This window comes from Rhinatrema bivittatum, chromosome 19 (genome assembly GCF_901001135.1).
Source record: "Rhinatrema bivittatum chromosome 19, aRhiBiv1.1, whole genome shotgun sequence".
Classification (NCBI taxonomy): Eukaryota; Metazoa; Chordata; class Amphibia; order Gymnophiona; family Rhinatrematidae; genus Rhinatrema; species Rhinatrema bivittatum.
This window is the reverse complement of record NC_042633.1, coordinates 6,426,025-6,450,081: the sequence shown is the minus strand read 5'-3', so window position 1 is coordinate 6,450,081 and position 24,057 is coordinate 6,426,025. Positions and strand designations below refer to the sequence as shown.

Genomic DNA, 24,057 nt, shown 5'->3' with positions numbered 1-24,057 from the left:
CCTTTTATGAACCCAGCTACACTAACCGCACTAACCACATCCTCTGGCAACAAATTCCAGAGCTTTATTGTGCGTTGAGTGAAAAAGAATTTTCTCCGATTAGTCTTAAATGTGCTACTTGCTAACTTCATGGAATGCCCCCTAGTCCTTCTATTATTCGAAAGTGTAAATAACTGAGTCACATCTACTCATTCAAGACCTCTCATGATCTTAAAGCATCTCTTTATCCATGATATTAGCCAAAGGTTCCCAAGAGTTTTCTTCAGGTCCGTATCCCTCCCATGACAGGAGGTATTCCCATACTCTGCCTCTCTTCCTCACATCAAGGATTGCATCTACTTTGTATTCGATGTCTTCTTCTGCATCTATAGTGTTGCAACCGTCCCTTCCCGATGGCTTCACTCCGCCTACCTTTCTTTCTTTGCACCTCCTCTCGCTATGGATGAATGCCTGGCTGCTGCGGCATCTGCCTGCCGTCCTCTCCGGCGTCCCCAGACCGGCTTGGGCGCTGCTTCCCGCCATGCTACGCTGGTACCTTAGGGCGCACGCTCCGCACGGCCCTCATTCTTATTTCCTACTTGGCGCGAACCTCAGGGGCGTCCCCCTGTGATGATGTCACGCTGCCCGGATATTTAAAGCCTACAATGTTTGCTAGCCTTTGAGTTAGCAAGGGTGATTCTTACGGATGGGATTTGCTCTCCGTACCCAGCTACTCTGCCTCTCCAATTTTCCATTGGACTCTTAATGCTATCGGGGTACCCGCTCCTCGGGGGCCTCACTTGCTTTTCAGGTCACTATCAGGAAACCGGTACTCACTCCTCGAGGGCCCATTTTCCCTGACTCGCTGCCTGCTCCTACCTTCTCTTCTGCCTGGAAGGATTCGCTATCTTCAACACCAGTGAGTACTACCATCTTCACCTCAGAGCTGTTCCCTGGAACCAGGTACTCGCTCCTCGAGGGCCTGCCTCCATTCCAGCCCTAGTGCCGTCTCCTACGTGGAATCGCTGTGTTAGTACATTACCTTCAAGCCTCTCAGCTCTCAGGGTTCAGGTACTCGCTTCTCAAGGGCCTGCTCTCCCTATCCTGGGGGTTCTCCATACTGGGGCTTTGATCATATTCCACTGTACTCATTATTCTCAGTTCTTTCCACTACAGCACTGCTACCAGAGGAGTCGCTGTTCCAGCGCCTGAGGGACGCTAGCCCAGCCGGGCTACCTCTACTGCTCACTACTACCACCTCTGGTGGCTTCATCACATTGTCTAATAAAAGATCAATCTCTGTGTTTGTGTGTTCTAAGCTGAGCCTGACCTGTGGCCCCTCACGGGACTTCCCCCCGTGGGCATGGTCAGCTGCCACAGTGTCCAAGGGTCCACCCAAACCTCACTAATTATAACATATAGGTGTTGGTTCCGGTGTCTTGGTGGAGAACTCGCTAAGGACTAGCGGTTTCAGTAGTGAGACATGAAACGCATTATGAATCTTCATTGCTGGTGGAAGTTTTAGACTGTATGTAAGAGTACCTAGTCGTCGGAGAATGGGAAAGGGTCCGACGAAGCATGGAGCAAAACGAGCTGATGGTAGCTTGAGTCTTAGATGTTTTGTAGACAGCCAGACTTTGTCACCAGGCTTACTGAAGCTTTGCAGTGGTGAGCATCATAGCCTTTCTTTGCTCTTTGTCCTGCTTTACGTAGCATCTCTTTAGTTCTAGTCCATAGTTGTTGGATATCTTTGGCAGTAGATTGAGCTGTCGGGGACGACATGAAAATGGAAGTGGTAAGGTTGGTGATGGTAGTCGTCCGTAGACCACTTCAAATGGTGTTGATCCAGTTGATGTTGCTGGATGAGAGTTGATGGCGAATTCACCCCAGGGAAACATTTCAGCCCAGTCATTTTAGCGTGTACCCCGTAGGCACGAATGAACTGCTTGAGTGTCCTATTCATTCTCTCTGTTTGCCCGTTTGACTGAGGATGGTATGCAGGGTGAAGTCGAGAGAGATATCAAACTTCTTGCATAATGCCTTCCAGAACTTTGCTGTAAATTGAGCTCCTCTGTCAGAGACGATGTGCTTTGGCATGCCATGTAGGTGAAAGATGTGCGTGATGAAAAGCTTTGCAAGCTCCATAGCTGTGGGCAAGCCAGGGAGAGCCACGAAGTGAGCCATCTTCGAGAAATGATCCACTGTTACCCAGATGGTATAGTTGCCTTGCGAGAGTGGTAAGTCTACCACAAAGTCTGTAGCAATGTGAGTCCAGGGCTCGTCTGGCACTGGCAAGGGTTGAAGTAGGCCCCCAAGGACGTCCGGGCGGCGGTTTCTGTCTGGCGCAATTGGAACAAGAAGCAACGTAGGAGAATGTGTCTTCCTTCATGGTGGGCCACCAGAAATACTTCTGTAGAGTAGATCACGCAGTATGTCGTTCATCATGTTTTGGAAGACAGCTGGAGCGTTGCACAGGCCGAAGGGCATCACTAGATATTCAAAGTGTCCATCCGGGTATTGAAGGCTGTCTTCCATTCATCGCCAGAGCAGATACGAATGAGGTTATAGGCTCCCTTGAGGTCAAGCTTGGAGAAAATCTTAGCTCCCTGTAGTCTATCAAATAGCTCCGAGATGAATGGTAAGGGATAGCGGTCTTTCACAGTGATCTCGTTTAGACCTCTGTAGTCAATGCATGGACACAATGTTCCGTCCTTTTTTCCAACAAAGAAGAAGCCTGCGCCAGCAGGAGACTTAGAGGGCCTTATGAAGCCTTTCTGAAGGTTCTCCTGTATGTATTCAGACATAACTTTATTTTCTACCTCCATCAGACATTTACCTTGGCAATCTGGACCCCAACGTGAAAGCTCCAGAGTGGCCCAATTGAATTGAGGCATATGTTGCTGCAGCCATGGTAGCCTCAGTACTACAGGGTGCATGGCCTTCTCTAGTACAAAGAAGGAGATAGTCTCTGAATGGAGAGCGCCGATCCGTAAACCCACTGGTTCGGTGAGCTGGGTTACTTCGCCCGGTAAGGGCTCTCCGTGAATTGAAGATAGGAGTAGTGGAGACTTCATAGTGGTGGTGGGAATCCGCAAGTACTCCACTAATCATTGCAAAATGAAGTTGCCCCCTGCCCTGAGTCCACTAGGGCAAGAGTCTGGTATTCTAAGGGTCCGCAGATTAAGGATACAGGAAGAGAGAGTGGAGGAGAGGGTGTAGTTAGACCTAAGAAGAGTCCTCCCGCAGGACTTAGGTTTGCCAGTTTCCCGGACATATAGGGCATGTTTGTACAGCATGGCCAGCTTGACCACAATACATGCATAGTCCCAACCTCTTCCACGTTCTTCTCTCTTTGGACGTCAGATGACTGCGGCCTAATTGCATTGTTTCTTCTTCGCCTGCAGCTGGACCCGAGGGAACAGGCCTGGGTGTAGAATTAACTCGAGGTTCATCACCCTCCGAGGGTGGGAGGTTGTCTGGGTCAGGGTCGTCCTGGTTCCCATCACCCACATCATGGGTGAGTCCCGGATCCTGATCTACTCCGGAGCCCGAGGTAACCCCGAGCGGGATCGGCAACCTATTCTCGACTCGGACCACCTGTCGAGCCCCTGAAGGTTGTTGGAGGTCCGGGGGCCCCGTGGATACCCACTTAGGTGGAGGCTCTGCCAAAACATCCGGCTGTGCTGCTCTCTTCAGGATCGCCTGTTTCCTAGCTAGGAACGCCTTGTGCAGCAGCAGCGGAAACTCAGGACAGAACTCCCCCGCGTCAGCACCCCCCTCAGTAGGAGGGTCCGGTAGCCCAGGGTCATCCCCAAAGGTGGAAATCTGCTCCACCAGGGATAGAATGGGAGGGGAATCCTCCTCCCGCGACACCCGCCGTAAGCCACCCTCCCCCGCTGAGGAGGACCCCCCGAAAAAATTCCCTCCTGACCTGTGGAGCAGGCTAAACAGAGGGAACTAGCATCTAGGGCCTGCCCTGACGTGCCAGACACGCGGCAGGTCCCCAATTTGGGTCGGGGTGCCATACACAGAAGCGAGCAGCCACGTGGTCAGCAGCAAAAAAGAACAAATCAAGTCGAAAAGCTTTCGTGCAGTTGTAGAACCTAAAAATAGCAACCTCTCTGCAGGCGCGAAAAAGGCTCTGAGGAGAGATGCCGGCGCGAAAAAATGCGGCCTAGCACGCGCGCAAAGGCCTTCCCCCCCGCCAACCTACCCGGAGCCCCGGGCCGTCGTGGAGACCCACGGGGTCGAGCTCCCTACTCCGACTGGCCTGCTGACGAAACGGCACGGCCCATCCCCAGAACAAACTTCCTCCTACCTTGAAAAGGATCAGTTTCTTCTGCTTTTTTTTTTTTTTTTTAACTTTAAACAGGAACTCCTGAGGAGTGAGCGGAGCCTCCTCAGTGGTTGAGGGAACCAGGACCCCCTGGCTATCGAAGCCACTGGACCGTTGTGGGCGAGACTCAGGCAGGGATGTCCAACCCCCCAGGTCGCTCGGCTTCAACTGAGGCATGACCCACGAAGGTGCCTAACACCTCAGGAAGCTAGCCAGCTAACCACTATCTTGCCTAACCTAGGAAAAAACTTTCCCTTATACTTTTTTTTTTAACTAACAGACTGCAGGTTTGCATCTCTACCATCTGCTGGAGTCAGAGAAATACTGAGGGACTGCAGGTGGCACTCTCGGTTATGTAGCAGTGCCCAAAGTTTTATTCTCTGACTCCATCTGCTGGTAGGAATGCACAACCCACTGGTCTGGACTGATCTGGGTATGTTCAGGAATAGGAAAATCCTCCCTCTCCAAGCCCCCCCTGCTTCCCCCTGGAGCCTGAACATTATGGGGACAGCCTCGAAAAGGAATTCCCCTCCCCCCTACCGCCGGCACAGCAAAGGCCGCCCAAGTATTCAAAATGACCGCCGTTCCCGCGCCGATGGAGAGAGAAGTCCCAACCCGGAGCGAACCCTGATGCACCTATATCTGCTTTGCTGCGGTGGCAGGGCCATCCGACGACAGCCCGAACCCAACCCGACGCAATTAAGCTGTGACTGAGCTACAAGTGCAGCACACTGAACCACATACCATTGCACACGAGGAGGGAAGCTTTCCCCCAACAACCGCCCACCTCGCACGCTCTGCCGCTGTGAAGCCAAAAACCCCAACAGGAAGACAGGAAAGTCGTTCCCTTTTTTTTTTTTCTTTTTTAAATAGCTTTAACCAAAAAAACAATAATTCCCTGGGAAGGCTGGAACACAGAGCTGCAAGAGGGAAAGGCTGCCAAACAACTTCACAGAGCCTCAAGCAGCCTCAGCGGCCTGTGACGGGGATGGATCTGGACCACCAGATTTACACCCCATGGAAGTAAGGACCAAGTCTACTAAAGGGTCACCAACCCCCAGCTCGTCCACCTCAACCAAGGGGGATGGTCCCACCAGGACCTAAAAACCCCCTGGGAGCAAGGCTTTCTCTTAATCTAAATAATTTTTCTCTGACTGCAGAACTGCAAGTTTTGTACCATCTATCATCTGCTGGAGACAGAAAAATACTGAGGAACTGTAAGTGGCACTCAGTATTTATGTAGCAGTGTCGGTAAAACTTCCTCTGCCTCCATTTGCTGGCAGGGATGCAAAACCCAGGAGTCTGGACTGATCAGGGTACGTACAGGAAAACAAGGTTTTAATCTGCCATACCTTCCGAAAAGCTATCAAAAATCACCCCAGCTGGGAAGCCATCTGAAATTACCTTCTTTGCAAATTAATTTTAACATTGGGCCAGAAAATTTCCATGAGAACAGCTAGATCCTTCTCCTACCAGCCTCCCTTCAACATAGAGACACTTCAAGATAATCTACAAACAGAACTAACAAACTTAGACCTATTTTTTTTTTTTTATTTAAAAAAAACTTAGACCTATTTAATGCAGAAAACGCCACCTCATCCTGGCTCAACATCACAAAAACAATAGCAGACAAGATAAACCCCACGATAAAGAAAACAATAAAAAACCCAAAACACCAGAACCAATGGTACAACGAAAACATCAGATCAGCCAAACGCAAACTCCGAAAAAAAGAAAATACCTGGAGGAACAACAAAACAACCACGCTACTGAACGCATACTGATCATACTTAGCATACTACAAAAAACTTATCCACAACGCAAAAAAAGACTTCTACTCAAAAAAAGTAAATTCCAACACAACCCAAGAATGCTCTTCAATATCGTACATTGCCTAACCAAATCTTCCAATGACCAAACATCACCAACCTCAAAGCTCTCAAGCAACGACTTTGCAGACTTCTTTAACAAAAAAATCAAAAACCTCATAAGCAACAACCTCAACAACAATGCTCAAGACCCAAAAATACAAATCAATCAAACAACAAACTGGCCCAACTTTTATCTAACATCATCACTGGAAATACAAAATATCATCAAAAAAATGAATCCAGCTAAGCACCCTATCGATAGCATACCCATCGAGCCGATCAAAGCCATCGAGCCAACAATTACTAAAACATTAACCAACATCGTGAACCTATCCCTCACTGAAAGTAGCTACCCCGATTGCCTAAAATCAGCAATTATCAAACCCATACTGAAAAAGAACAACCTGGATCCAGAAAACCCACTAAACTACCGACCCATATCAAACATTCAATTGCCAAAATTATTGAAAAAATCGTCCACTCCCAACTAACGGGTCGATACTGTAAGGCCGCGGTAGAAACAGTGCGGCAGTGTCAGGCGCACCCTTCCTCCCCGCACGCACAGTTCTCTTGACCTAGCGCCTGATACTCTCTTCTAATTGCATGCAAATGCATGCCGCGGCTGTGAAGCGTTAGTGAAGGGTTATGCCCGCGCAACCCATTTTACTGTATAGGCGCTTAATACAGGGCCTATACAGTAACCTGGGTGCACTGGTACCTGTCATTTCAAATGTCATTTCAAATGACATTTGAAATGACAGGCACCAGGAAGTGTAAAAAACAAAATTTTTAAATACCTGTCGGAGGGCCGCGTGGGTCCAGGCGGTCGGCGGGCGGGATCCGGGGGGCGGGTGGTCGCGTGTTAAATCTAGGCCGCGGGCGGGTGGGCACCTGTTCCAGGTGGCGGCGGCGGGGGCGGGTGAACGCGCGTTAGTTTCAGGCGGGCGGCGGGCGGCGGCGGGAGCCGGGTGGTCGCGTGTTAAATCTAGGCCGCGGGTGGGTGGGCGCCTGTTCCAGGCGGCGGCGGCGGGGGCGGGTGGACGCGCGTTAGTTTCAGACGGCCGGCGGGCGGCGGCGGGAGCCGGGTGGTCGCGTGTTAAATCTAGGCCGGGTCGCACAGGCGCGCATTCATTCACTGCCGGTGGGGGCTGTGAATGAAGCCCCCACCGGCTGAAGCCCCCACCGGCAGTGAATGAATGCGCGCCTGTGTGACCCCTGCGATTCGGTGCTCAAGGCAGTCACATGCCGTGACGTCGGGCGTCGTGACGTCACGCCTTGAGCGCCGAATCGCAGGGGTCGCACAGGCGCGCATTCATTCATCCAGGCGGAGGAACCGGCGGCGAAAGCAGCCGGCTCCTCCGCCTGGATGAATGAATTCATCCACCGGCAGTGGATGAACGCACGCCTGTGCGACCCCTGCGATTCGGTGCTCAAGGCAGTCACATGCCGTGACGTCGGGCGTCGTGACGTCGGGCCTGACGTCACGCCTTGAGCACCGAATCGCAGGGGTCGCACAGGCGCGCATTCATCCACTGCCGGTGGGGGCTGCCTCCGGAAGCCCCCACCGGCAGTGAATGAATGCGCGCCTGTGCGACCCGGCCTAGATTTAACTCGCAACCACCCGGCTCCCGCCGCCGCCCGCCAGCCGTCTGAAACTAACGCGCGTCCACCCGCCCCCGCCGCCTGGAACAGGCGCCCACCCGCCCGCGGCCTAGATTTAACACGCGACCACCCGGCTCCCGCCGCCGCCCGCTGGCCGCCTGGACCCACGCGGCCCTCCGACAGGTATTTAAAAATTTTTATTTTTTTTTCTGACAGGTTTTATGTGTCCCACAGCATTACATTTTCTCGATCATCTCTGTATCGCTTTTTTTTTTATTGTGTTTTATTGTTTTTGAGTATCTTAAGCGGTGTCGATGGATTTGTTACTAGACTCACAGTCCTAACTCCTACTAGGGGGAGGCGGTAAACTAACACGTTAAGGCCGCGGCAAAACAGCGGGTTACTAAGGAGATAATATCAGCGCCCGTTACAGTATCGGAGGGGAATAGCTAATTCCTTCATTATACAGCTAATTCGTTCATTTACATGCTGCATGCGGAAAGGGTTATGTGTCTATTTTACGAAGCGCTAAGGACGCGTGAAACTGGAGACTGTATCGCTGGATCGCTGGATCGCCTTACTCGTCTGTATTGTGCGCTCCCAGCACGTTACAGACGGGAAATCTTCAACTGTACGTTACTGTATCGACCCGTAAGTGACCACCTGGAAAGGAACAATATCCTACTTCCCACGCAATTCAGCTTCAGGAAACAACTAAACACCGAATCACTACTCCTATCATTAAATGATACCGTGCTCAAAGGAATTGACAAAGGCCACAGCTACCTTCTAGTCCTATTAGACCTATCAGCAGCCTTCGACACTGTAAACCATTCAATTTTGATTGAACGTCTATCCGAAATCGATGTAAAAGAAAAACCCCTACAATGGTTCTCATTCTATCTATCACAAAGGAAATACCAAGTGTCAATCAACGCCACCCTCTCAAAGAAAATAAACCTTGACACAGGAGTTCCCCAAGGCTCCACACTATCGGCGACACTCTTCAACATTTATCTTCTCCCGATATGCCACTTCCTCTCAAACCTTAAACTAACTTCATATATGCGGATGACATCCAAATACTTATCCCAATACACAACTCTCTGGAAGACACCTACAAAAAAACAGCCAACTACCTCACCAAAATAAAGCAACTACTAACCGACATGAGACTTATCCTAAACATTGATAAGACAGAAATAATCATGCTGGATAGAAAGAATAACCCTACACACATACCAATACTCAACATAACGGATCAAAAGTCAGCAATCTCCCCTGTCACCCATGCCCGCAACGTAGGAGTAATAATTGACAAGGAACTATCATTCAAGAACCACATCTCCGCAAAAATCAAAGACGGATATCACAAACTCCTAACCCTATGACACCTAAAACTTTTCCTTTCCCCCAACGACTTCAGAACAGTCCTCCAACTACTCATCTTCTCCAACCTGGATTACTGCAACTCCCTGCTTTTCAACTTACCTCTCACCACCATCCGACCGCTCCAAATCCTTCAAAATACAGCCAGAATACTCACAGGAACGAAAAAATACAATCACATTACTCCAACTCTCATATCACTACACTGGCTCCCAATAAAATACAGGATAGACTATAAAATACTATCCACAATACACAAAATAATATATGAAAAACAAACAAATTGGCTAAGTGCATCCATAAAACTCCACTCACCAAACCGAAATCTCCGTTCAGCTAACAAAGGTCTTTTAAAAATCCCACAAGCTCGTCACAAACTTACCTCAACTCGGAAGAGAGCCATATCCCTAGGAAGCCCCGAACTATGGAACTCCCTGCCAACCGAACTGAGAACACAACAAAATATAAAAACCTTCAAAAAAGAACTAAAACTTGGATGTTCACCAAAGCCTACCAAAACACCCTATAATTCTATACTACATCCTCCCTCTCTATCGGGCCGCAAAACATGCAGACCCAACCCAAAACACGAAATTTAACCTGCACAATTTACAACCAAGCTATGTTTATAACAAATAAGATAACTATGTTAACAAGCATATGAATTTAACAAGCGTATAAATTTTTGAACACTCTGTTAAACATCAAATCTTTGTAAACCGTTGTGATGGCGAAACCGAATGACGGTATATAAAACTCGATAAATAAAATAAATAAAATAAAAATGTATTCAAAATGTATGAATCGCCTAACTCTAAAAGACCTAGGTGATGTACAACATTCATAAATCATTTCCAACACATAATAAACAATCTTAAAATAACACAAATCATACAATTAATAAAAATCAGATTAAAAGAACTTCATAAGACAAAACAATATTAGAAACAATAAATAGTTGTTCTGTCCCCAGCAGTGGATACATGTTTGTATGTGTATATACATTGCCGTTTAACTGGGTCTAGTCCAGTCCTCTCTTCTGAGGACTCTTAATATTGAAACACCTTTTGTAACCCATGATAAAAGTCTGTGAGCCTTGCCTTGAAGAGGAGCTTTGCCCTTAAGAGAAGTTCCCTCCCCCCTTGCTCCCTCTCACTACCGGAAGAGCTTAAATGCCCCCTCAATCTAACTTGTCTTCCAAGGCGCCTTATAGGCTCAAGGGACTGCCCTTCATGCTCCCCCTGTGTCACATGGGTCTTAGGCTCGCTGCCATTGGACCTTGCCCCCCCCCCCTGCCCCCAGCTTGTGGAGGCATTTCCCTTAGCAGCTCTCGAGGAGAGTCAGTCTTACCCACGTTGGCTCCCGAGCGAACAGCGCTCCGCAAACCCTGTGAAGACCTTCTGCCTGGGGCTATCCGTTTGAGATGAATTTTACCTGTACAATAAATAATTTCAAACTTAAAGGATCTTTGTCTTGAGGACTGATTGGGAAGGAAAGTTAGCTGTCTGGATGAGAAAACACGCATGTTTTTATTGAACCAGTACAATAGTACTTAAAATAGAATAAGACAAAGTAAATTAATTACTGGTAACTAAAATAGGCAAAGAAAACAAAGAACCCAAACTAGGGTCAAGCAAGTAACAGTAAAGCTCAACGGAGCAACAATAGAACCCATGGAACCTATACGCTCTTGAATATACTTGGTATGGGCAGAAAACCAAGACTTCCGGTGTAATTGCTCAGTAATCTTACTCCATGTCCATTTGAGAAACTGTGAACCTACAATAAAAGCTTCGAGAGGACAGACATAATAACAAACAGGGAAGGGAGTCTGGACTGATCCTTGGTACTACAGGAACGAAAATTATCAGGTAAGAACTAATTTTCCTTTCCCTGTACGTACCAGGATCAGTCCAGACAGTGGGATGTACCAAAGCTTCCCTAAACCGGGTGGGACCGAGACAGTCCCACTCGAAGCACTTGCCGCCCAAAGGAACCGAACACCGGAGTGTGAACATCCAGACGGTAGTGTCGAGCAAAAGTATGCAAGGATGTCCAAGTGGCAGCCCTACAAATTTCCTGCGGAGAAACAGCTTGACTCTCCACCCAAGAAGTAGCCTGAGAGCGAAGAGAATGAGCTTTCAAACCCTCAGGAATGGGGCGACCTTGACAAGAGATAGGCCGAAGAGATCGCCTCCTTCAACCACCGGGCAATAGTGGTTTTAGAAGCTTGCTTACCACGGTTAGGACCACTCCAGAGGACAAAGAGATGGTCCGAGAGACGGAAGTCATTAGTAACCTTAAGATAGCGAAGCAGGACCCGTTAAAAAGTAAAGTTTTAATTGATTTTCTAAAAATCTTGAGAGAATCGCACTGCCTATTGGAAATGATTTCCAGAGGGTAGGTCCTGCCACTGAAAAAGCACATTCACGAGTGATATGGAGATGAGCTATTTTAGGAGATGGAATTTCCAGAAGGCCTCGCTGAGAAGAGCGTAAAATACGGGTAGGTTGATAAAATTTCAAGATAGCATTTGCCCAGTGGCAAGAATGATCGTTAAGAAGTTTAAAAATCAACATGCCTAGTTTATATTTAATTCGCTCTTCAATGGGGAGCCAGTGCAGATCCATCAGATTAGCGTTGATATGATCCTGGCACCTCAGGCCTGCAAGTACGTGGGCAGCTGAGTTCAAAAGTACCTGAAGAGGGCCTATGTATAAACTATTGCAATAATCAAGTATAGGAGAGATTGACGCTTGAAGCACTGTACAGAACTCAGGAGGATGTAGCAGTTTTTTAAGACCGGACAGCACCCGTAATCTATAAAAGCCGTGTGAGATAACTTGTTTAATCTGTGGGTGAAAGGAAAGAGTGTTATCAAGCAGAACACAAAGACTTTTGATTTGAGATTGAAGTGGAAACTGCTGACCATTGAAAGAGATGAACTTTTCATGAATAGTAGTATAAGGGCTGTGAATGATAATGAACTAGGTTTTGGTCATATTTAAAGGAAAATTGGTCCTTACCTGCCAATTTTCATTCCTGTAGTACCACGGATCAGTCCAGATTCCTGGGCTTATTCATCCCTGCCAGCAGATGGAGACAGAGAAAGGTGCTACCTGCAGTTCCTCAGTATTGATATGTACCCAAGCAAAAAAGATACGTGCAAAACTCAATAAAAACTGGCAAAATTGTGAATAAACTGGTAAAATTGTGAATAAAAAACTAGTAGGTGAATAAAAAACTAGTAGATGTATGCTAAAAAGATTACAGCTGAGTGGAAGACTCTCCACCTCCAAATAAACCGGGCGGGTTCTGGACTGATCCGTGGTACTACAGGAAAGAAAATTAGCAGGTAAGGACCAATTTTCCTTTCCCCATACATACCCGGATCAGTCCAGACTCCTGGGATGTACCAAAGCCCCCTGAGCTTAATATGAAACAACACATCTCACAGAAATTAAAAGAAGGCTACGCCAAACTAATGACCCTGAGAAGACTGAAACCCCTGCTAACGCTAAACAATGTTCGCACAATTCTACAGACAATGATATTCGCAAGCACAGACTATTGTAACTTCCTGCTACTAGGGCTACCTCAATCTACGATTAGACCACTGCAAATATTGCAAAATTCCGCTGCTAGAATTTTGACAGGCAAAAAGAAAAGTGACCACATTACAGGAACACTTGCTGAACTACACTGGCTTCCAATTGAACAAAGAATACAATATAAGGAACTGTGTATAATTCATAAACTAATCCACGATGAAAAAGCCGACTGGCTTAACACAACACTGCGCATACATGTTCCGCACGGAAACCTGAGATCTGCTAATAAGGCTCTACTAACTGTCCCCTCTGTTAAATCAGCACGCCTCACTCAAGTAAGGGAAAGAGCATTGTCGCTGGCTGGTCCTGTGCTATGGAACACCATGCCACTCGAAATAAGGCTGCAGAGAAATTTGAAAATATTCAAAACTAACCTGAAAACCTGGCTCTTTAAACAAGCTTTTTATAAAGACAAAGAGGAGAAAAACAGTTGATAGATAAGGACGCACCAAGCAAGCAGTTGTTGTTTTTAACCTACAAATGCATATTAATGTTAGATTTGAACCGCTTAACAGTTTCTTAACCAACATATAGGCTTAACTTAAACACATAGTTTAGTGTATTAAAATATGTTACCGTACTATGATGGCACATGTTTAATTTGTAATCTATACCACTTATAATTTTCTTTATCGTGCCTTTCTGTAAACCGTTGTGATGGTTATCTAACTTAACGACGGTATAGAAGAGTTTTTAAATAAATAAATAAAATACTTAGGGTAGGACCTGGAGAGTCCTGCTTGCAAGACACTTTCGCCAAACGACCAGGAGCCCAGGTCTCCTATATCCAGCCGTTAATGCTTTGCAAAGGTATGCAGTGACTTCCAAGTCACCGCTCTGCAAATCTCTTGTGGAGAAACCAACAGCCTCTGCCCTCGAAGCTGCCTGAGCCCGAGTCGAGTGGGTTCGCAACCCCTCAGGAACCTACCAGCCCTTGATAATCTAAGCCGACCCAATAGCCTCTTTAAGCCACCTTGCAATGGTTGCCTTGGAGGCATGGTTGCTTTCTTTGAGCCACTCCATAAAACGAAAAGATTATCAGACCTCCTGAAATCATTAGTGACCTTAAGATAACACAGCAAAGCCCTGCGGACATCCAATAGCTTAAGCTCTCAAGCATGCGGCATAGAGGCATCCAATTCTTGGAAAGCTGGGAGTTCCACAGACTGATTGACATGGAAGGCAGAGACCACCTTCGGAACAAAAGAAGGAACCATCCGCAACGAGACGCCTGACTCCGATAATTGAAGGAATGGTTCACGGCAAGACACAGCCTGTAACTCTGAAACCCTCCTGGCGGAACAGATGGCCACTAAGAAGACGACCTTGAGAGTCAAGTCCTTAAGGGTCACCCTACGGATTGGTTCAAACGGAACCTCACACAGCACTCGAAGAACTAGATTAAGGTTCCAGGAGAGGCAGACCTTCCGCATCGGAGAGTGCAAATTCTTCACTCCCTGAAGGAACCTAAGCACATCGGGATGGGAAGACAAGGTGTAACCCTCAACTTTTCCCCATAAGCAAGCCAGAGCCGCTACCTGGACCCTAAGAGAGTTAAGGGCAAGCCCTTTACCTAACCCTTCTTGTAGGAAAGACAAAATGTGAGACAAGGAGGACTGAACTGCCGCTATTCCTTGAGACATGCACCAAGCCTCAAAAACCTTCCACACCCGAATGTACGACAGGGAAGTAGATATCCGCCTAGCTTGCAAAAGAGTAGTGATCACTGCCTCTGGGTATCCTTTCTGTCTCAGGCGTCACCTCTCAAAAGCCAAGCCATTAGACAAAAGCGATCTGCCTGGTCGGAAAATATGGGACCCTGATGGAGAAGACAAAGAAGGTGACTGAGGCGTAGCGGTCCATCCACTGCTAAGTTGACAAGATCTGCGAACCACGATCAACGTGGCCACTCCGGGGCTACCAGACCCACCTCCTCTGGATGTTTTTCTATCCATCACAAGACCTTGCCCACCAGAGGCCAAGGAGAAAAAACATAGAGCAGAATCCTGAGGCCAAGGTACCACCAGAGCATCGACTGCTTCGGCTCCATACTCTCTTTTGTGGCTGAAAAAACAAGGTGCTTTCACATTGAGCCAAGTCACCATCAAATCTACGTGAGGACAACACCACTGTTCTCGGATGAGCTGCATCACTGAATCCGCCAATTCCCATTTGCCTGGATCCAAGCTCTTGCGACTGAGGAAATCGGCCTAGTCGTTCTCGACGCCCGCAATATGAGATGCTGCTATCTGAACCAAGTACTGCTCTGCCCAGCTAAACAGCTCTTGAGCCTCCAGGGCCACCCCCCGACTCTTGGTGCCGCCCTGTCGATTGATGTAAGCCACTGTCATCACATTGTCCGAAAGAACCCTGACCGAGCAACCTTGAACCAGAGGGAGGAAAGTGAGTAGCACCAACTGCACTGCCCTGGTCTCCAATCGATTGATAGGCCACAAGGCTTCGTCCAAGGACCAAGTGCCCTGGGCTGTCTGTCGTTCACACACCACCCCCTATCCAGAGAGACTGGCATCGGTAGTAAGAACCACCCAAGTTGGAACCTCCAGAGCGACACCACGCCTAGATTGGATGACTGTAGCCACCAAGAGAGGCTGTCCCTGGTCGGAGCATCCAGAAAGACAGATTGATGAAAGGCCTCCGACAACGGATTCCACCTCTCCAACAGAGCTCTTTGAAGTGGCCTCATATGTGCAAAGGCCCATGGCACTAGCTCCAGCGTGGAAGCCATCGACCCCAGAACCTGCTAAAAAATCCCAGGCTCAGGGTACCCTGAACTTCAACAAGCGCCGAACTTGTATCTGTAACTTGGACATTCTCTCCTCTGTGAGGAACACCTTGCTCTGAATCGTATCAAAACTAGCTCCGAGGTAGTCGAGGGTCTGAGACGGGACCAGATGGCTCTTTGCCAGATTGACCACCCAGCCGAGAGACTCCAGTAAGCGAATTACCTTCTGCACCGCAACACGGCACCTGTCGAACGACTTTTCTCTGATGAGCCAATCGTCAAGATAAGAGTGTACCAGCACTTTTTCGCGCCGAAGAGCCACCACCACCACCACCATAACCTTGGTGAACGTGCTGGGAGCCGTGGCCAGCCCGAAGGGAAGAGCCTGAAACTGGAAATGCTGACCCAGCACTGCAAATCTCAGGAAGTGCTGGTGATCCTGATGAATGGGGATATGAAGATACACCTCCGTCAGATACAGGGAAGCCAGAAACTCTCGGTTGTGCACCGCCACAATCGCAGACTGTAAAGTCTCCATGCAAAACCTTGGAACCTTCAACGCAGCATTCACATGCTTCAGGTCCAGAATGGGGTGAAAAGTGCTTTCCTTCTTTGGCACCACAAAATAAATCAAGTATCGACCCTTGCCCCGTTCGCCTGGGGGGACTGGGATTACGGCCCCTAAGCCGAACAACCTGTTCAAAGTCTATCGAACTGTGTGACGCTTTTCTGAAAATCCACAGGGGGAGACTAGAAACCGGTCGTGATCGGGGCGTGCAAACTAATGCGTAACCATCTCGTACTACACTGAGGACCCACTGATCCTGAGTAATCTTGGTCCATTCCCCATAAAACCACGCTAGGCGACCCCCCTATACAGGGAACGGCGGAGTGGACCGGCCTCGCCTCATTGGGAGGATTTGGCCCCCGTAGTTCCCCCAGCTGTGGGAGCCCTAAAAGGCCTACACCCTCCCCAAAAGGACTGACCCCAAGCCAAGCCTCGAGACGTAAATTGTTTCTGCAACATTGAGGCCCCTCTCAAAGGGCAGGCCCCAGAATGAAAGGCCTGCTTATTCCGAGGCTTGTCCTCCGGTAACTTGTGCACCTTCGTCTCACCCAGCTGCTTCATCAGCTGTTCTAAGTCCTCTCCAAACAAGAGGCACCCTTTAAAGATACATCTGCCGATCAATTACGGAGCCACAGTAAATGCCTGGCTGCCACTGCGGAACCCATAATCCGAGACAAAGAACAAACCAAATCATAGAGAGCATCTGCTACATATGCAACTGACGCCTCCACACTATCCACATTAGGCTCCTCAGCCCAGGGCTGTGCCTGAGCGTCCTGAAATCGTTGTACCCAGTGCAAACAGGCTCTCTGCATAAAACTGGAGCAAATGGCGGCCCTCAGGCCCAATGCAGACACCTCAAAAATCCGTTTGAGATGAAGCTCCAACTTACGATTCTGAACATCCCTGAGGGCCGCCGCGCCAGCAACTGGTATAGTGGTTTTCTTAGTCACTGCCGATACCACCACGTCCACCTTTGGAAGCGAAAAAAGCTCTAAAGTTTGCTCAGGTAAGGGATAAAGCTTTGACATCGCTCTTCCTACCCTTAAACCGGAGTCTGGGGAATTCCATTCCTGCTCAACCAATTACTTCAAAGATCTGTTATAGAGGAATGCAGTGGGATAAGCCCTAAGGCCATTGAGCACCGGATCCGCCTCATCCGCCTCCAGGTCCTCCTGAAGGGCCTTCAATCCCAGGTCCTCGAGAACCAGAGGGATTAAAGGAGCCAACTCCTCCCTCCGAAACAAATGGAGGATTTTGGGGTCATCCCCCTCCAGAACTAGAGGGGCCCCCAGATCATCCCCCTGATCTATATCAGGCGGCCCCTGACCATCGCTGAGCGCTCCCAAGATTGCCGCCGTATCCCTGTGGGGGGTCTGGTGACCCCACAGAATCATGTGAGTCGTCCGCCGTCCCTCCTGGATGCAATAAGCGCTGAACCCCCGAGGGTTTGACGTTCCGCAACTGACTGCCCCCCCCCCCCCCGCAGTCCCAGAAGGCATGGGGGACAGGCCCCGGGATGCCAGGCCTAGCTGCTGGTATCCCAAACTCTCCTGCTGAGCAAGATAGGCCTGGTGAAGCAGGAGGATAAAATCCGGAGAAAAAGTATGCGGGCCACAGGCAAGAAAGAGGCCCGATCCCCCACGGGCCCCGCAGCCTGCACATCCTGCCCAAGTGACCCCACTGTGCATCCCTGCCCCTCAAAGGGACCCAGGTGGACAGGAGAAAGCTGCGGAGGAAGATCCCCCTCCCCTTCAGGACATGACGGCATGTGCGAACTGAGGTCTAAAATGGCCACCGCTCCCACCATGCGGGAGCCGGCAGGCCCAACACAACCGGCAGCAGCAGTAGTGGGCCTGACCGCGGTCGCCGCAGGGCATGCAGTTTTTCTGTGTTTCGCGGCCATCAGGAGGAGGGAAGGCCCTTTCCCCCCCCCCCCCCCCGAAATACACGCAGAACAAAGGCCGGCCCAGCAGAGATGCAATGGAGTCGCACCACAAACGCGGCATGCTAAGCGGCAAACCATTTCCCCTGGAGGCGTGAGAAGAAAATCCTCCCAGCTGAAGAAACGCCGGAAAAAAACGCACGGGAGGGGAAGGAGGGGAAGGGAAAAGGCCCCAGAGCCTTTCCGCTCACCTGCTCCTTAAGCGACAACCTTCCTGTTTCAAGAAAACTTTTTTTTTTTTTTTAATTTGCTAAAAACAGAAAAAGGCCAAGGCTCTCCTCTCCTAAGGCTGAAGGGAGCTGTCCAGTGCAGTTCAGCACATAAACCTAGGAGAGGAAGAGGCCCTAAAAAAGAAAAAAAAGGAGCAGAGGGAAAAACACCCCATAGCTGAAAGCCACCTAGGCAGCCTCGTGGAAGGGAGGGATCTCGACCACCAGATTTGCACCCCACGGATCACTAAGGATCAAGCGTACAAAAAGGTCACCGACCTCCAGCTCGTCCACTTCAACCAAACAGGGAAAGGGTCCCCTCGGGATCCAAATCCCTGGGAGGAAGGCTCACCCAAAAAAGGAAAGGAAAAAACCCAAAAAACCTGCAGGTTTATGCACCAGCCACCCTCTGCTGGAGTCAGAGAAATACTGGGGAACTGCAGGTGGCACCAGGGCTTATCAAGCAGCGTCAGTGAAACTTTCTCTGTCTCCATCTGCTGGCAGGGATGAATAAACCCAGGAGTCTGGACTAATCTGGGTACGAACAGGGAAAGACAATTTATTATGTTTCAACCAACTAGTGATGGTAGAAAGACAAATTTGTAGATGTTCAATAGTATCTTACCATGAGGAATGAAGTTAAAATCTTATGCCCCTAGATAGTTTGGGATATATAAGAAAATTATTACTTACCTGCTAATTTTCGTTCCTGTAGTACCATGGATCAGTCCAGACCGTGGGTTATGTCCCCAATCCAGCAGATGGAGTCAGCCAAAGCTTTGAGGGGGCGTCACCATAAGTAGAACTACCCCCTCTGCAGGAGTTCAGTATCGAGTATATCAAAGCCCGAGTAGAAAAAACCGAACCCCCTCATTGAATCAAGTTTATGGAAATCGGCAACAAACAGCCGTATAACCGTAGTAACAAACGAACAGTGAGCGTCCTACAACGTGTAGGAGGCTACAAAGACAGTAAGTCAACTTGTGAGGAGCTGGGACAACAGTGAAAAACTGAAAGTGGTGAAGGACAGATACCATTACCGTTCCCTCAAGCAAGGTGGAGCAGGATTAGAACCCAAATGTGGAGGGCGTCTGGACTGATCCATGGTACTACAGGAACGAAAATTAGCAGGTAAGTAATAATTTTCTTTTCCCTGTACGTACCTGGATCAGTCCAGACCGTGGGATGTACCCAAGCTTCCCTAAATCGGGTGGGGTCCTGCGAAGCCTGCTCGGAGAACCTGCTCACCAAAATGTCCCGTGGCTGGAGAGGCGAGGTGTAGGCGATAATGCCTCGCGAACGTGTGCAACGACTTCCAGGTAGCCGCCCTACAGATCTCCTGGGGAGAGACCGAGCGAACCTCTGCCCAGGAGGCCGCCTGAGAACGTGTAGAATGCGCTACAATGCCGGGCGGAGGCGTCCGCCCCGCCCCAACGTAGGAAGCGGCAATACTCGCCTTCAGCCATCTCGCAATGGTCGTCTTGGAGGCCTGGGAACCTTTCTTCGGACCGGACCAAAGAACAAACAGATGGTCGGACGTCCGGAACTCGTTGGTAGCCTCCAGATAGAAACGCAGCGTGCGTTGGACATCCAAGAGTCGGAGAGACTTCGGCTCGGAGGAGGAGAAGGACGGCAACTCCACCGTCTGGTTCACATGAAAAGCCGAAACCACCTTCGGTAGGAAGGAAGGGACGGTGCGGATCGAAACACCAGAGTCGGAGAAGCGAAGGTAGGGCACCCTGCACGACAGAGCCTGTAGCTCCGATATACGACGAGCGGAACAGATTGCCACCAGGAATACCGCCTTGAGGGTGAGATCCTTAAGCGTCGAGCCGCGCAGAGGCTCGAACGGAGGCCCCGACAGGGCGCGAAGCACCAAGTTGAGACTCCAGGAGGGACAAGGATCCCGTAGCGGAGGCCGTAGATGTTTGACACCCTTGAGGAACCGAGCAATGTCCGTGTGCCGCAGGAGAGATCCCCCATCATGCAACAGCGAACCGAGGGCGGCCACTTGGACTCTCAACGAGTTATAGGCTAACCCCTTGTCCACCCCGGCTTGTAGGAACTGAAGGATCTGAGGGACCGAAGCCGTTGTGGGACTGGTGTCCTGGCTGGCACACCACAGTTCGAACACCTTCCAGACTCGAACGTAGGCCACCGACGTGGACGTCTTGCGCGCCCGCAGCAGCGTGGATATTACTGCCTCCGGGTACCCCCTGCGCCGGAGGCGTCGCCTCTCAAAAGCCAGGCCGCAAGACAGAAGAGTTCTGCCTGCTCGAAAAATACCGGGCCCTGGTGTAGGAGGAAGGGGAGGTGCCCCAGCCTGATCGGGCTGTCGACCACCAGCTGCAGCAGATCCGCGAACCAGGGTCGCCTGGGCCATTCCGGGGCGACGAAAATCACAGCCCCCTGATGTCCTTCTATTCTGCGGAGCATCCGTCCCACTAGGGGCCACGGTGGAAAAGCGTAGAGCAGAAGATGTGTCGGCCATGGGAGCACCAGGGCGTCCACCCCCTCCGCACCGCGTTCTCTTCGCCGACTGAAGAAGCGGGGAGCCTTGGCGTTTAGAGCGGATGCCATCAGGTCTAGGTGGGGGGCCCCCCACCGATGGACGAGGAGTTGCATCGCCTCGTCGGACAGAGACCACTCCCCGGGATCCAGCAGCTGGCGACTGAGGAAGTCCGCTTGAACATTGTCCACTCCTGCGATGTGTGACGCTGCTAGCCGGACGAGATGACGCTCCGCCCATTGCATGAGCAGCGCTGCTTCCAGCGCGACCTGTGGACTGCGCGTGCCTCCTTGGCGATTGATGTAGGCCACGGTGGTCGCATTGTCCGATAGCACTCTGACTTCCCGGTTTCGAAGGAGCGGGAGAAAGTGCCGCAGGGCGAGCCTGACCGCCCTGGTCTCCAGACGGTTGATGGACCATGTCGCCTCCTCCGCCGACCACGTTCCTTGCGTGGCGCTGCGATCGCAGACCGCGCCCCAGCCCGCTAGACTGGCATCGGTGGTTACCACCACCCAATCCGGTAAGTCGAGGGACACGCCTCGGGCTAGATTCGCCGGATCCAACCACCAGCCCAGACTGTTCCTGGCCTTCTGAGGGAGCGGGAGGATCATCTGGTAGTCCTGCGAGACCGGCTTCCAACGGGAGAGGAGCGCCCACTGTAAGGGCCGGAAGTGCGCAAACGCCCAGGGGACCATGTCGATGGTGGATCCCATCACCCCCAGGAGCTGCAGGTAGTCCCAGGAGGTGGGCTCCGGTAACGCAGAGAATCGTAGTATGTGATCCCGCAAAGAGATTGCCTTGTCCTGCCGCAGGAAGACCTTGCCCAATCGGGTGTCGAAGGTCGCCCCCAAGAAGTCCAAACGCTGTGAGGGCACGAGAGAGCTCTTGGAAAAGTTCACTACCCATCCCAGGGAGTGCAGGAACTGTAACACCCTGGACACCGCTGCTTGGCCTTGGGCGAACGACTTCGCGCGAATAAGCCAATCGTCTAGGTAGGGATGAACCAGGATGCCCTCCCTCCGGAGAGCCGCAGCCACGACTATCATGATCTTGGTGAAGGTGCGTGGTGCCGTCGCCAGCCCGAACGGCAGAGCTATGAACTGGAAGTGCTGGTCCAGGATCTTGAATCGCAGGAGACGATGATGATCCGGGCGGATGGGGATGTGTAAGTAAGCCTCCGTGAGGTCCAGGGAGGCAAGGAACTCCCCCCAATGCACCGCTGCGATCACCGACCGCAGCGTTTCCATGCGAAAGCGGAGCACTCGGAGGGACTTGTTGACCTCCTTGAGGTCCAGAATGGGCCGAAACGATCCGTCCTTCTTTGGCACAACGAAGTAGATGGAATAGTGGCCCAAGCCCACCTCTCCGAAGGGCACGGGCGCAATAGCGCCTATCTCCTGAAGCCTGTCCAGCGTTGACTGCACCGCTCGCCGCTTGAGCACCGAGCCGCAGGGGGAAAATATGAAACGACTCTTCGGTGGCCGAACAAATTCCAATGCGTAACCGTGCTGTACGGTGTCCAAGACCCACTGGTCTGAGGTAATCCGCGCCCACTCCCTGGAGAAGAACTTCAGCCGCCCCCCGATCCTGGGGACGGCGGAGTGGGCGAACCTGGCATCATTGCGAGGACTTGGGGGAGGGGTTTCCTGCCCCGAGAGCGGTGCAAGCGGTGCAGTCAACGCTGGACAGGCTTCAGGAGATAGGCGCTATTGCGCCCGTGCCCTTCGGAGAGGTGGGCTTGGGCCACTATTCCATCTACTTCGTTGTGGACCACCGAGACCATAGACCTCGCCAGGACGCGAAACAGGTCATACGAGGCATCCGCCCCGTACGCCACTGCAGCCTCTAATCTGTCCGCCTGGGCAGCCTCCGCCGCAGGCAGATCCTGGGAGGTGAGAAGTTGTTGAACCCACAAGAGGCTTGCCCGCTGGGCGAGGGAACTGCACATCGCTGCTCTCATCCCCAGCGCGGAGACCTCGAAGACTCTCTTCAGGAAGATCTCCAATTTGCGATCTTGCGTATCCCGCAAGGCCGTGCCTCCTGTCACCGGGATTGTCGTCCTCTTCGTAACCGCCGAGACTGCGGAGTCAACTCTCGGGACCTTGATGAGATCCAGGAAATCTTGCGGTAGCGGGTACAGCCGTTCCATGGCACGACCCACCTTCAGCGAAGCTTCAGGAGTATCCCATTCCCTCGTGAGGAGCTGCAGGAACGATTCGTGAATGGGAAAAGCCCGCGCTCTCGGGCGCAGGGCTGCCAGGACCGGATCTCCTTTCTTCGAGGATGTGACCACCGCAGGCGCAACTGGAGCGGGTGGGTCCGGCGGTGGATCCAGATCCAGTTCCTGAATGATGCGAGGTATGAGCTCGTCCAGCTCTTCCCTCTGGAAGAGGCGCAGCGTCCGCGGATCGTCCCCCTCCGTCGTGGCGTCCCCCTGTCCCAGATCTGTAAAGTCAGGGTCAAGGTCCACTGGGTCCGGCGCCGCTCCCACCGCCCCTGGCGAAGTCCGGGCACGGCCGGGAACACGAGGGGCCCCCGCTCCCGCCGCAACGGGGGGGGCCTGAGCCGAAGGCGAGGTCCGGCATAGCTTGGCAGGGGGGGGGTCCACCGGCGCATCCAGGCCCTGCAGGTATGCCGTGTGCATAAGCAGGACAAACTCTGGGGAAAACCCCGGTCTCGCCGAGGGGGCTCTGGTGGGAGGCACATCCGTGGACTCCAGCCCCTGCGGACCTTGCTCCGGCAGTAAGGACGGGGGCGAATCTGGATCCGACTCTCTGCCATTCAGCCTCTCCTGAGGGTCCTCGGGGCGCCGGGCGTTCAAGATGGCCGCCGTTCCCGCCAGGACTGGGGGAGGGGCCCGCCCACGGCGTCCGGGCAGAGGGGCTAGGAAAGAAAAATCGGCGACGGGCTGTGAGGTGCCTTCCCCCCCAGGAAGGCACCGGGCACAGATGCCCTCACGGGAAATGCGGGACCCCGGTTCGCCGCAGGCCGCGCAGCGCGTCGGCCGCGGCATCGGGACGACGTGAAAACCGCGAAAAAAAATGAGCCACAAAACAAAAATCAAAAAAGGAAGCCTCGGGGTCCCGCGAGCCGAAACGCCGCCGCCGCGGGGGGGCCCGATGGCCTGCACTGCCCGCCGACGAACAAAAATGCCGCGGGGGGGCCCTCCTGGCCGCACTACCCGCCGGAAAGATGCCTGCCTGCCTGCCTTCCCGAGCAGCCCACGAGGCGCTCCAAGATGGCCGCGGTCAGAATCGCAAACGCGGAGAGGCCGGCACTACCGGCATCCGCGAGG

General features: G+C 51.5%; 1 protein-coding gene across 1 annotated transcript in view; it reads right to left on the bottom strand.

Annotated features, from left to right (window-relative positions):
• LOC115081097 (zinc finger protein 629-like) overlaps positions 1 to 24,057 on the bottom strand; it is a 114,413-nt gene that overhangs the window by 64,421 nt on the left and 25,935 nt on the right. The window lies entirely within an intron of this gene.